We start from the raw sequence: 13,379 nt of genomic DNA, 5'->3' as shown, positions 1-13,379 counted from the left end.
TATGTTATTGACTAATTGCAATAAAAAAATAAAAGAACTCCAAGTATCAATCACACTTCAACACTTCTTTCTACGATACAACAACGTGATTCCAGATCTTTTGAGTGCATTAAGAACTACTAGGAATGAAATACATCTTGATTTGAATTTTAAAGAAAAATAAGCCAATATTGAATCACATATTTGGAGAAAATTTAACGTGTATGATTTTTTTTCAAGTTGTCTAGTAGAATTATTATTTTATATTTTATTTGGGACCTATCCATACTCAAAGGGAATTTTTGGAATGTATTATTTTATGATTTTATCGAATTTATTATTTTAGCACTAATGGTCCAACAATGGATGTTATTATTTTATTATTTTAAAATGGTGTATTAAAGGGACCAAGAAATTTTATTATCTTAAAAAGAATATTATATTATCGAGTATTACTTTAAAGAAGTTATACTGCATATCAACAATGGATGTATTAAGGGGACCAAATTTTTCTATCCATGGGAAAGAAAAAATTCTCATATTACTAAAATGATAACCCAATCACATCAATGAAAAAAAAATTCACACCATCAACAAAAACCCTGAATCATTTTATTTGCGTTCCCTTTAAGGTTTTGATTTTGTACAAAATAAAACTTAATGCTCATTCAAAATAAATCATGACCAAAATTGAAAGAAAACGGGATAAAATGTATCCGACCAAACATGTAGTCTATAAGTATATACATGGTTATATAAATAAAAAAACGAAAGATTAGATTGCAGTAGGAATGAGATAATTAACTAGATGTTTTGATAGACTAGATTTGTGAGTCAGTGACTAACTAACTAATTTTAAAAATATCTAGTTATTTTTTGACGAACTTAGAAGAGTATTGAAACTTGTAAATAAAAACAAACAGGTAATCTATGAGTACATATCTGGTTATTCTCATCTCTAATTAGTTATTTGCCGAGTGATTCACATATGATCCACGATTAAAAAGCTTACCAAGATATTTGTATCATTAAATATTTACATGCTACACTATGCACGAAACCACATAATGTTTCATCAAAATTATGAATCATACCATCAGATAACATTATATTTAAATGATTTTCTCTTTGTTGTTAAATGTGGCAAATTTTTTGTGCGGGATTCATATATCTAACAGTAATTAAGCAGATATTGATGTTGTTCTGAATTACTCTCAAATCATGAATAATTAGCCAAAAGTGAACCAAATTTCCATTTGCCGAGATAAATATACTGCATGAAGTTCTTTGTTTCTTGTATATGGAACGAGGAACAAAACGGTTTAGTCCAAAAACGCGTCAAAAAATACGGATTAGTCCATTCCGAGTTAACTAGGTACAATTTTGTCCAAAAATTATTTAAATTATAGAAAATACACATATGACCTCTCGATTTACAATTTAGTCCAAATATTTACAGTTTAGTCCAGGGTGACTCATGATGATGTCAGCAATTTTAAATAATATAAAAAAAAATTAAAAACAATTTATCTTTCGAACCGTTTGTCCAAAATTCGCAAACTTTATATATTCGGAAAGCTCTTTCCGAGAGAAACAAAAAGAGTACCAATATGATTATATAATTCTCACTTTTTTAAAAAACTTAGTTTACATTGGTGTACAAATATGTACACATACAAAAATCCAGAAAGATAACGCTATCCATATTAAATAAACATAACATGGAAACTCAAATGGATTTAAACCATCAACTTCTGCAAACTTTGGCGCTCTACCATTTTGAGCTTATGAGTGACATAAGTCATTTATATGCAAGTAAGTTACCAAGTGCAAATAACCTTGTGATAGCCTCAAACATATCGGTATCTTCCAATGATATTCCACCAGATGGAATAGACTGATGGTCATTCAGTGATATTGCGAGTGCTTGCTCAAGCAATGCAGTGTCATCATCCTGTTACCATATTCAGAAGAAAAAGAATAAAAATGTTAGATACATACTTTCATAGTAAATTAAGCAGAAAATCTGCAGGCAACAGTTGTGTAAATTTCCAAGGATCAAGAATAACCTAGAGGAACCTGTGTGTTCTACATCAAGATTTTTGTGACAAGACAAAAAAGATTGTCTAAAACGATATGAATATACAACAGTGGATGCTAGATAGTGCATGGAGAAAATGAAGTTAAATCAGTGCCGGATATAACAAGAAGCACCGCAAGAACGACGTTACGTGGTGTTTCCTAAATTTTTGAAGAAGCTAAACTCTAAGCTACTCCAACAAGAACTATAATCACGAAGATGTGGACCACAAGGATATAATATCCTCATTTTTGAATATCATGTAATTCACATTCACGGTAAGAAAATCAGATGATAAAAATATCAAAAAGCATGAGACCTGCCATCAAATCGCCTGTATTAGCTCCATCAGACATAATGCTAGCGTTTTCAGTCATAGTTGTATCATGTGAATTTGACGCCTGTCCACCTCCTTTTTCATCTGCCGCCCTTGTAGCAGCGTCTTGTCTTGCCATCTCTTTTTCCATTGAAGCTCTGTAAAGCAAGAGCAAGGTGTACAAGCATATATACACCTGATATAACAAGCACACAAAAAAAGAAGTGCACTTTTATATGCACCCATACAACTGGTGTACAAGAAAATACACCGGTTAATTCTTACGTACTTTTAAGAATACATGCTTACCAATACTTTCGTTGAATGATCTTTTTTGTTGTATATCTGACCAAGAATCGAGCGGTTGTTGGCGATTTGAGTTGCATCCGCTGGTGGAAGTTCCTATGTTCAAATAGAAGCAACATTTACAAAGCTACTGTAGATATGATTATTTGGATGGATTGATACATTAGCAAGCATGTGTTTATTATGTGAATCAGATCTAGTTCCTCAACGACTTTGGATTTTAGTTTAACTTACTCCTGCAGTTGGCCTTGATTCTACAATCTCTACGTTGTTATAATGGAAAGATGCTTGAATTGCTGCTTGCTGGAGAAGTATTGATACAATTGACAGTATTGGAGCAATCATACATCCTTAACATTTCTGTCGTAACCAACATTCAGTTAATCATGGCATCACTGATTCGACATCCAAAAAACGAAAAAAGATTATTCATTAATTAAAACTTGATTAAGAGTCCTAAAATGGGCTACTACGTACACATGTAATTTCTGTCACATGTGTATGACAATATACACTTATATTATAGGTGTACAAATATGTACACATGTAAATTTGGAATCATTTTAATAAGGTATCATGATCAATAAAGTATATGTAATCATCTCACTAACCTATAGTGCCACTACGTTTTAATTCCAGAAATCAACATACTTTATTAGGTGCATTGGTGATTGGGTTGTAAGGTACACAGCTTCTAATGTCACACGTTTAATTAAAATATATCACATGTGAAATTTCTATAATAAGTGAACACATCTTCGTATGTTACAACTTGAACCAGTTTATCGACACGTAAAGTTAAAACCAAGAAGAAATATAGGTGAAGAACACTAACCGAGTAATGTGAAACCGGAAACTTTATTGGGAATTTCCTTGAACATCTCAAAGGAAGCACCTTTAATCTGCTTAAACTCTGCGAACAATACAATGGTCAAAATTCAGTTTGGAGATCGAATTTCAAAGCTTACTTTTACCGGTAAAAAATCCAACACCTGTACACATTAGTGCTTTTCCTAATTTTGGGTTTGTATAAATAAAATATAGATCCGCAAGTGCACAAGCGTACAACTATATACACCTAAATTATCAATATGTGGACAACTACGTACACCTAAAATAACATAACATGTGTGTACAGTTATGTGCACTATCATCTGCTCGTTCATGTTGTGCCTAATAATAGGAAGTTAAGATTCAGCCATTCTTAACTAAAAAGTGAAAGAAGAAAATTTATATCAGACAGAGTGAGCATCGTTTACCTTCATCTGGGTCCTTCTGTTCTGAAACCAGAATTAGTCTGGCGAGGTTCGAGACCTAAATCTCTACTTTGTTTCTCATATGGATGAGGACAATCCTTAAAATACTAGACACCAAAAAACAAAAACTCTACGATGATGTACACAAGTCACCACCAGATATGAGCATTGTTACTAGTACATAGAGTAATAATATCCAAGTGAATCAGTCTTCTCGACTCGAGAGCGAGATGAATGAGCTGCAAATTAAGAATATTCAGATTACGAGACTGATACAATGAACTACAACCAAATAAAACCTAAGTCTCAAGCTACATACACAATCCCAGTGACGTGAAAGTATGGAACATACGTGCAAGTTATCAATGAAGTTGAAATCTTGAGGAAATAAAACTTGACCATTGATTGCATTTTGCATTAAGAATCAAAATAAAATATCCAATCCAAGATCAACATGTGGACTCATTAACAACCAATATGTGTATAATTATATGCACATTAACGATCAAAGGGTGTACAATTACGTGCACATTAAAAACCAACATGTGTACAATTATGTATACATTAAGAATCAACATGCGTACAACTATGTGCATTGTGCACATTAACAATTGATAACAGAATGTGAAAAAACTTGTAAGGAGAGTGTTCAAAGTATCGCATAGTTTTCAAGGATCACCACTTTTGGAATCAAGCATATAAGCTTGTGGAGTAATTTTTTCAACATATGCACCTGTTTGTATACCCTAGTATTTCTCTAAATGTAAGCTTATGTGATCACATTTTTTTAACATGTGCACCAGTTTGTACACCCTAGTTTACAACACAAGAAATTATAAGAGAAGCAACTAAACGTTTTGTACCACGATCAAAGGGTTATAAAATAAAAAACATCAGGTGAATAACCGAGAACAGTCAACCAAAAATGAACTACAATCTGCACTGACAGCAAATTCCATATGATTACGATGGGTTTTTATACACGCTGCATGTCACTGCCTACAAAATTCAGTTTTAGTACATAATGCGTTGAAAATTTCATTGACATTTTAAGTACAAAAGGGCGAGTAAAATTCATCTTTCTTCACCGAAGAGAGCTGTCTACTTATTACCTATCGAAATGTTAACTAGGTATTCAAATAGTTACTTACCAATTTGGAGTTTGACTTGAGTTTGTTGCTGCGGAGATTCTATACTAAAGACTTTTCATTCATATGTTTCTTTGCATTTCCAGTCACAACTTGAAAGATGGTTGGGATATCATTCATCATACATACTAAATAAATGTTTCATGATCACAAATACCAGCAAACGACTTTTTTGAGTTGACATGAAAGATTGTAAGGCATTATTATGAGAAACAAAAGAAAGAAAGGTACTGCAAACTCAAGGAAACATCATACTAACATGACATCAACCCCACTAAGATGAGTCACATAGCCATGAATACTACATAATTTATCTTTGTTCTATTTGCTCATAATTTAATAACAATAAAAACTATACTAAAGAAAGCTAGGTAAGACAATTCAAACAGTAATGATAACATTCATTATATACTTTTGTGGCAATTTTTCATTATGCACATGCCTGGTATTAACAAAATACATGTTTACATATAGTTGGTGGAAAGAAAAATCATTACGTGTTTCACCCAATGCATATGCCTGCTAACCGTTGATATATCTCCATAAGGCCACACCATGACCCTACATGCACAAAAATTAATGAACGTATATGACCATTACTTAGTGGCAGGTCATGTGTTCCGTAGAAAATATCGTGTATTCCACTTAATGGACCCTCTAATGAGAATCTAACATCCAGTGTAAGATCTAGAAAGTTTTGATGGTCCAGTTCACACGCTAGAAGATTTGGTCTACCATTTCTATGTGAAAATCTTATCATCTTTTGTAGCAGTTGGAAAATGTTTGGCACCAAAAAATTACCTGTTATTTTTGCTTCTCCTTAGCCGATTATTCATCATCCTCAACCAAGGGTGATTCAATAGTACCCAATTTGGAAACTCTGTTTTTTTCCCTAATCAAACACATCAATCAATAAATTCACAAATAAATGTCAGTATCTTTCCCAAATTGATACCAAAATCCTGATCTACTTTCTTCAAAGCCAATACTATGTACCAAAGGAACAAAAATTTATTATTGTCTCAATAAAATTGTGAATATGGACCACAGTTCAGACCAAAACCATAAATAATCTCTAATAACAGAGATAGATTCTTTAGAAATACGGCCACTGTAGTATTTCAAACAAGTAACAACTAAAAAACTCAAAAATGAAACCCTAGATTGACGTTTTGAAATTAATTTTGAGCTCAGATCTAGATGGGGATGAAAAAGAGAAGAAATAAAAGTAAGAATAAATTGAAACCCTTACCTTCCGATTTGAGAGATGGAGATGAAGATGAAGAAGATAATCGATGAAATTTTCGTCAAAAACGAAAAGAAAAAATGAAGATATCTTTGGTTTTTCTTTCATCGAAGATTCGCCGTTTGAGAAGAGGAAGAGAGCAGCTAAATGAATGAGTACTCGAGGTTTTCATAGGAAGGTTATACTTGTCACTAGAAAAAATCAATTTGGACTAAATCGTAAAAGAAAAGACTAATCCGTTCTGGATTCGGTAAATTTGGATTTCGGAGTATGAGGCTTTAAATGACAGGACTAGACTTTCCAAAACCCACTAAAAATGGGACTAAACATCAATTTCTACTATGGAATATCTAACTAAAGAACTCGGGAATTTTAAATTTGGTAACGAACTCGTAGATCCTAATAGTCCTACAAAATTTATAATAAAAAGATGTTATTGTTGTAGTGTATTGTGGTGAACCACTTAGTGGTATGGTTGACCACCCATGTATCAAGGTGCATGTGCACCTCTCTCCATGCTAGACACATATAGCATTTCCTCTTCTTTCATTGACACATGTATTATCTAAGGAATCTTTGCTTTATGTCTTTCTCATGTACTTAAAGAAGAAAACACAATGAGAAATATACTATTGATTCTCCTTCTCTTCTATTTTGGTTTCTTCTCCATTAAATCTTTGTTCCATGTAACACAATAAACTTAAACAATTATATAATTTTTTTTAACATTTACTCACATAAATTCACATTTACATATCTCCAGATTTCTTTGGAAACAAAAATTTCCTCTGAAAAGTTTCTTTTTTTCCCCCTTAGGTGTCTTCTTTATAACAAGCTTTTTTCCAAGCATAACATGTCTTTTCAAAAGTATTAGAATTGTGTCTTCTGCAATGAACCAAGAACAACAAAGTACCTCTTTTACACTGTAGTTTTACTACTGAACTTTGGACTTGTTTTATGCAATAATTTATGAACAAGGATTTCACCTTGCCATGCAGCATCTCTTCTGTTTTCGATCTTGGTAACTTCTCTCAAACAACAATTAAACAGGTTGATCAACTACGGGACTTTTTACCAACAACAATCCTTCGGGAAGACGTAACGCCAAGATTACAAGGTCAATAACAAGACTCAAAATATTTTTTCAATTGTATGCTTATTAATTCTTAACTTTTTCTTTCGTTTCAAGGAATTTTTAGAGATCGTGTATTTTCAGGTTATGGACGACTAGTTGTTTTTTTTTTTGTTACCCTTCAGCTTGGATGTAGTGTTTTTTTAGCGACTATGTATGCTACTTTTTTTTTTTCGTTCTTCTTCCTATCCTGAATTATGCAATATTTTTGTATCATTTATTCTAGTTGGTGAATTCTTTTTATTGCAAATGATAAACAAGCAAAAAAAGAGAAAATATTATATCATATTGACTTGTCTCGAAAAATACATCCTTAGATTCCTTACTGAAAGCCAAAAGATATTTGTTGTTTTGTAGATTTTAGCCCATAATAAGGTTCAATTCAATGAGACTCTTTATCGCCTTGGTGTTGGACCTTCACTAGGATGCCCTATATGTCATAGCTATTTTGAAACTGAACTTCACCTCTTTTCCAGTACCCGTTGGTTCAACCAATCTGGGATACTCTTGCTTTAAAGTTCGACTTTAAGTTTCAATTAGAACTTATTACTGCCTCTTGGCTTGTCAATATTTGTGCTACTGATGTTTCTTTCAATGGTCTACAGGGAGTGACTTTGCTTCCTTTTATACTTTGGCAAGTCTGGCTCGCTTGGAATGAGCTAGTCTTTCACTTTGTCCCTTTTAAGGGTCTCTTCGTTTTGGGCAGGGCTTATCGGGCTGCTGAGGAATGTAGTTCCGTTATGTCGTCTGTTGCTCATACAGATAAACATTAAGAGATTTTTGTCTCTTGGACAACACCTTGTGCTCTTTATATTAAACAAAATACTGATGGTGTTGCTTCACTTCTTATTGGTGCTGGAATTGAAGGTGTTTTACGAGATTCTACGGGACGGTTTTTGGCCTGCTACACAAACCATATTTATAAAAATGGTAACAGATTTACAGAAATATGGGCAATTCTGCAAGGCTTACTTCTTTCCCTTCAATTGGGTTACACTTTTGTGCACGGTGAAAATGGCCCTACTTATGCAATTCAACTACGTAACAAGATCAGTCCAAGCCCTTGGTATTTCATGCATTTGGTAGCTAAAATCCATATTTTGGTATTAACTATGTGGCTGATATTTTGGCTAAAAACGCAATTAACTATATAATCTTGATCAATTCTGGGCTACTCCTCTGGATTTTGTAATAGCTGAACTTTTTGCTGATACACAGAGAAGGGCCTGCCTCCGTTTTGTTAGGTCCTAGGTTTTGTTTAGTTTGTTGGTTATCAATAAATAAATAATAGGGGTTATAAGTGTTGCACAAATAAGAATTTTTATATCAGTCTTTACACATGAATCTTTTTAAAATAAGAGTTTACACATAATTTAAAATTCCTAATCCGGTCAACAGATTTAAATATTCAAAACACCATAGTTGTTTATCTATTTACTGATTTGCCATTTTTCAAAATTCAAAATGAAAATAAAATGGTTATTTTAATGAAAATATGCCACCGGGTCTTTCTAGTTTATTTGTTTTAGGTATTCAATTTGACCTAATTTTTCGGGGAGGTTTGAATAAAGGTGGTTGAAATCTAGGTGAATAGTTGCGGCTTTCTCTTTGTATTAAGGCAAAAACGAATTCGCTTTTGTGGCTTGTGGTCTGTATGCAAACACAGATTTGCTTTTGCGGTTTGTTTTCTTTATGCAAAAACGAAATTGTATTTGCAATTTATTTTGCTCCTGCATACATGGATTTGTTTCAGCAATGGAAAAATATCAGGTTATCTTTACATTAAAGCATAAACATATTTGTGAGTCATTTTATTTTACTTTTTTGCGTAAACATATGTTAGAATTAAGAATTATTCTGAAATTCATGTTTTGATAGTTAATGACTTAAGATTACGTTGGAGTATGAATTGTTCCAAGAAGGTCATCTAATGAGGTAAAAATCGAGGACTTTTCAGTCAAACTTGGTTGTTTTTGTAATTGAACTGCATAATCCGTCTCGTTTTAAAATTTAAATTAAACCAGTAATTTTAGATCAGTAGGATGGCTAGATCTTTCATGTTTTTGTATTGACTCTTAACTTTACGCTAATGAATTGATTGGAGAAGGTTCAAAGTGTTGATGGTGGTTGAGGTCGTGAAGTTAATGGCTACGGTGGTGCTGGAGAAGGTTCAAAGTGTTGATGGTGGTTGAGGTCGTGAAGTTAATGGCTACGGTGTTGTTGTTGTTGAGGTCTGTAATAATATGGATCGGTGAAATTATAATCTCGTGAAGGTGGAGGTGAGGAGGAAAGAACAGACGATGCAGAAGGAGTTTTTGTTATCGACGAAAAAAGTGGATGTATGGAAAGAGTTTAAGTAGTATCACGGTAAAATACCACGTTTGCGCAGAAACGGATGCAAAACTAAGAACGAAGCAGTACATTCGTTTTTGTATTTGATCTTCATATCAAAATGATAAGAATCGCAATATATATAAATGATAAATATAAATGATAAGAGTTGTATCTATTTGTTGTTAAACCCTTAATAGTAGGAAGAATCCTGACTGGGTTGCCTACAAAACAGAAATCATTTAAATTAATCATAATTATTAATGAAAACGTGAGAAAGGACAAAATTGAAAGATTAAATAATGAAATACCTTAAATACCCTGTATTTTAGTATTAAATAATATTATCCTGAAAAGTAGGCAAACACATATTTTAAATATTTCTTTGTGTAGACAACAATTTGCAAAATGTTGTGCGTGGAAACACCTAATATTTATAAATGGTAAGTACGAGCAAACAGTAATCCTTATTTTTCAATTCTTTTTAGTAAATATTATTCATAGAACCCCAAATACAAACAAAATCTAAAATGGGAACTCAATCTGCTAACTTCAAAAACGAAAGTTACAACTAATAGGCAAACTGAGCTAGCCCCCATTGTGTTTGCACAAGTAACTAGCTAGGTTACTTGAGCCTTGAGGATCTGTCAAACGAAAAGAAAAAAATCATTCAAAGGACATTATAGTGAGAAGGTCCTTAGTGTGTGTTGCTCTTGGCTCGGCCAGTCATTACTACAAGCTATGAATGGTGCCAAGTGGCAGTTCACACAATAAATATAGTTTTATCAGTTTGACACTTTAGACTCACAAGTAGTTGCCTTTCATTAAAATTAGCCCATCGCACCAAGTGTGAATCTCAAATTTACATGAAAAGGAAAAAATGTTTGCAAGGCCGAAGACGACTAGAAAACAACATTCCAACAACTCCAAATATCTAACAATCAAGTTGCCCTAGACTAGAGAATTGAAAGCAGACCAAGTGGAGATCAAAATAATGGTTCCTTTTAAGTAATTTTATATCATGCCTTTAAATCTTTTTCTCAAGTTTCTAGTAACTATTTCTTGTTCTTCTATTGTTAATTTGTTCTTCTATTTTTAATTTGTTAGTGCCCTAAACTTTACCTACCTTACCTCATGCTTTGGGCCTATCAGGCACGCTCTAAGCCCCGTTTCAAGCTAAGGAATCTCCAATCTCCAGCTAAAAAAAGTGTACCAACTGCTCAAAAGCAGCAACCGAATAAGTGCTGACACCTCCGTCAGTTGGCTGTTCCGGACTGGACAGCATCGGCCGGGTGGGATATACAAGGTAGGCGTGTTTTGAGAAGCGGATTAGTGCGGAGATTAAAAGCGAGATGGAAAGCCGAAATGTCGGTATAGTTGGTTGAGCGAAGAATGTTTTCCTTGACAACAAGGACGCTGAGGGGGTCTGGCCATGCCGGCGGGACATCAAATGTCTGCAGCACTCGCGGTCTAAACGGTATGGATTAGCTCCCCAAAACCACCTAACCCGATGAGCGTAAAGGGAACCAAAGGTAATCTCCACTTCACCTCAGTCAGTTGGCGTACTTTGGCGCAATAAGGATGGCAATATTGAACTAATCTTCTTTCTTGGTAAAAAGGAACGCACAAAGAGCGTGTTCACCATGAGAGCATTATTGTAATGGGAATAACCATACAATGCATTTTTGATGTTGATACTTGATAGTTCATAAGCTTTCTTTTCATCATTAAAGCATTTGGTAATTAGTTTCTCTTTTTATGGATAAAAAAAAAATAGTTTCTTTTTTAGCGTTCACTACAAGAAAATCTACCTATTGCTACACTATATATTTTGTCACATCTTTAATTTATATGTTGTAAAAGAAAAAATTAGTCGAAATAGTTATCAGGTGCAACTAAAAGCTATAATTTACCGTTACAAAATGAACCTGTTACCATAAAAATGTAGCAACAATATAAAAACAATGTGGTAAAAAAATATAATTTCTTGCTGCAATAATAGAGAATGGATGCAGCAATAGACTTCTTGAATATAAGATATGAATATCATGGTACTAGTAGGGGTTTATTTCATAATCATTGGTTGCCACAATAGGTTAAGTTTGTTATAGTGGTTTCATAATCTACTTGTCCGAGCTTATTCTTTTGCTCGATGTTTTACCTGAGTTGGGCTTATGCACCCTATCTAGGAACTGTACACGACAAATGGCATTTTGGACTGTTCACTTCCTAGTTAATTAGGTGCACTTAGCTAGACAGATTTTTTTACTTATGTGATAAGAATATCGATATGTACACTCAAGAAAGGTATGCAATGATTGTTGGGAAAATTGGCATTCCGAGCGCAGCGGAAATCAGGATCATAAAGGGTAATTGGTGATTTGAACCAAATATGGGAGAAATAATTAGAAAGAGACAGAAGATAAAGAAGCACACAATCCACAACACAAGATATACGTGGTTCATCTTTACAGGTTACATTCACGGCCAACACCACCAGAAAACTTCCATTAAATCAAAGACCATTACATGCTCTTTACGCAACCCAAGACAAGATCAAAGAGTTAACAAGACATACCCGAGAACACCATTGAAGAAACCATAGAAACCAACTCTCTAAACCATTCTCGAAACCATCCTCATATCTTCTCTTCTACACCGTCTTCGTAGTCGCTAGTAACAGAGGAGAAACATGGAAACACTAGAAACTAGGTTTAGGGCAAAGCCCCAAACCCTAAACCCTAGAACACCAAAATCCTCTCTCTACAAGTTTTTCTCTCGCACCAATATTGACCTTCACGGTAGCACGCGATCCTCCCAACAAAGATACCAAAAACCTAAGCACAAGGTTCTACCACTCTTCTAGGTTGGATGTCTACAAACCTACAATTCTAGTCCTATATATAGAGAACACAAGTCTCCGACTAGGAAACTAACTCTTTTCTAAACTCTATGAAATCTAGAACATGAAACCCATCTCAATATGGAAGAGGCCCAAAACATGAAATCACACTTAATTTCCTAACAATCTCCACCTCGGATTATGCTATCAAGCATGAGACGATCACAGGAAATTACCTCCATCTTCCACCAGAGTTGTACAATTACGATCACAGGAAATTACCCGTAGAATTAGTTTTGAAGCTCAAACCCGAACTTCCATCTTCATAGAACCATCTCTTCGACCAAAAACACTATAACGTTGATAAAAGTCTTCAAACCATCTCCTTCGTGAAGAACACTTATGAAACTGGCCACGTTTCACAAACACCATGAAAATCTTTAATCACCATCAATGAATCCTTGCACAGACTCCACCATTGATCACCAAGAGAACCATCCAGAAGAATCACCATTAGCTCCACCTAATCAGTAAGCTAATAACATATTGAACTCTAATCCAGAAAGGAAGAATTAGTTTCAATATCATACTCCAGCACGTGTCGTGATTACCGTGTATCTGAAATAAACCATCAGATATCTCCATTGTGATTAACAGGCTTAATCTTTTAAGTGATTCTCAAATCCATCACCAATCTTACATACTTTTACTACCATCACACCCAACATGCTCGCTTAGAATAT

Source organism: Papaver somniferum, chromosome 2 (genome assembly GCF_003573695.1).
Source record: "Papaver somniferum cultivar HN1 chromosome 2, ASM357369v1, whole genome shotgun sequence".
NCBI lineage: Eukaryota > Viridiplantae > Streptophyta > Magnoliopsida > Ranunculales > Papaveraceae > Papaver > Papaver somniferum.
The sequence above is the reverse complement of the archived record's forward strand: the minus strand, read 5'-3'. Positions refer to the sequence as shown.